The sequence below is a fragment of the Pinus tabuliformis genome, chromosome 3_1 (genome assembly GCF_031772625.1).
Source record: "Pinus tabuliformis cultivar Carrire ecotype Pingquan chromosome 3_1, CPIR1, whole genome shotgun sequence".
Taxonomy (NCBI): Eukaryota; Viridiplantae; Streptophyta; class Pinopsida; order Pinales; family Pinaceae; genus Pinus; species Pinus tabuliformis.
The window spans coordinates 448,240,763-448,242,967 of NC_142301.1; the positions used below are offsets into that span (position 1 = coordinate 448,240,763).

Genomic DNA, 2,205 nt, shown 5'->3' on the forward strand with positions numbered 1-2,205 from the left:
GATACATAATTCCAAAAACTAAACACTCGATGGATATAAGATGATGAGGCAGCTACATACATTGCAATACAGATATTATTAAATTAAGTCAATTCATTATGTCATCTGACCAACCCAAACAATGTAAATCAATTTGTTATGCATCTGACCAACCCAAACAAGGGTAAGGGGTTAGAATTCTGTCCACATTAGAAAGGTTGTAGTCACAGATCTGCAAATGATCAATGAATCATCATGCCCCTCTATATCTCTTGTCAAACATCAACATAATTTTGAGCACTGGACTTCCTCAATCATATCACAATGCCAAACTCGACCTCATGTCCTGGATTGACACTACTGAACATGAGCATTTCCTAAGGTACAGATGGTGGCTCCACTAATTTTTGTTGCTGTTGCTTTGGTGGGCTCATATCCAATATCATTTGCAGTTTTGAATCAATGGCCGATCGAAACCTACAAGCATGAGAAGTGGATGTCAATGGCACCATAGGGTGATTCTCACAATTACACATTTCGATCATGAAGCCATCAGGGTCATGAATGAACAGCTGATCCACGTATAATCCCCTTTCCTCTACTCTGCGTTTTACATACTTTATTTCCATGTCTTGCAGCTTCATCTCCACCACCTGCCTGCTCTCACACTGCACATATACAATCCACAATCAAATATATTTATCAAACAATCTCAATCTCAATGATATGATCAGAGAGTTGCAGAGCCCATGACCAACATGAATATTCATTCACCCTCAGTGTATGTATACCTGGAAAGATAGGTGATTATCCCTTGGATTAATCTCAGATTTGTTGGATAAATCCTCTGGATTCTTAGTCTGTAGCAAACGTATGCCAACTCCATAATTGAACAGCCTGCACAATCATCAAAAGTGTAAGACTCTTTTTGCATCCGTGGGTACATAAACAAACACACTGGTTTAAACTGTGGTTAACAGGCAGGCAGAATTGAAAAGAAATATAGTTACCACGCTCCATCAAAATCAAAAGACCCGGGCCTCTTGATAGGAACAAATCCTAACACATTCTCGTAGAAATTAATGGAATCGTCAACAGATTTGCAGAGGAGAGAAATATGATTGAGTGAAGTTAGAGGCAGGTGTCCTCCCACGTATTTCAGTATCTCTACCAAAACTTAAAAGCGGAATTCCACGAAAAAAAATGGGGTATAGGTGAGAGGATGGATACACACAAATAATGAAGAAATGAATTCGCGGATGAACAGACCTCAGACACATCTACTGGTGAGAACGTAAGTGGTTATCTTTATTTATATATCGTAGTCAAATCCCCACGGCGGACATACAGATAAGTATTGACACGTGGTATTTTTAAAAGATGACGTGTCTTCATCCAATCGAGGGTCCAATAATGGTGCTCGTTCGAAAATGTGTAACGTGATATTGGTGGATTTGTTCTACACGTAAGCAGAGACGTGAAGGACAGAGCAGAGGTTGACGTGGCTTCACAAAGATATGGTGTCGCCTGACTGTGTTCCAGAATTTGTGGAGGGCGTGCTCAGGTTGTGACCTATGTGAAAATTTAGTATAGTTGAATACAATATTAGTATAGGTTTATTTTAACCGTGTACTTAATATTAATAAGACGGATTAAAAGTTTTTACCTGTAAGTTCTTTATCTGGAAATGGCGCAATGCAAATATTTTTGACTCAAATATGAAATGCCATCTATCAGCGTTTGATTATATTCTTCATTTGCATAATTCCCTTTGCCTGCCAAAACAATCCCGGTTCAGAGGTAGGGGGAAGGCTCAAACAATGGATCCATCGCAGCTCCGGCATGCCTATTTCGATCGGGCAGCACAACAGGGTAATTGTGCATGCGAGTATATATCCCCATCAGACGGCCAACAATATGAAATTTTTTTTGGAATGGAGGAGGGTCAGGGACCAACAATAAAGTTGAGGTTATGGTTTTTGCTGGTCTTCTTACCTTCTGTGATTTTCTCAATTTACAAGACTTTAAAGTTTTTGGAGACTCTAAAATGATCATTGATAATGTTTGATCAAAGCATGTCATAAGGAATGACAATTTATCGGGATGGCTGGAAAGAATTGAGTCAATCTGGTGCAGAAGGAAGGACTACTCAATTGCTCAGGTTGATAAGGGCAAAAACAAAGTGGTGGATGCTCTTTCGAAGAAAGGCCTCCTTTCTCATCATGG

At 39.5% G+C, this 2,205-nt stretch overlaps 1 pseudogene across 1 annotated transcript; it reads right to left on the bottom strand.

Moving 5' to 3' along the window:
* Window positions 1-218: 218 nt before the first annotated feature.
* LOC149187681 (glyoxylase I 4 pseudogene) lies at window positions 219-1,156 on the bottom strand (annotated as a pseudogene). The gene is made up of 3 exons (XR_016256209.1): window positions 990-1,156; window positions 771-876; window positions 219-647 (listed from the first exon to the last, which is right to left on the bottom strand). The product of XR_016256209.1 is annotated as a glyoxylase I 4 pseudogene (transcript).
* Between the last annotated feature and the right edge of the window lie 1,049 nt (window positions 1,157-2,205).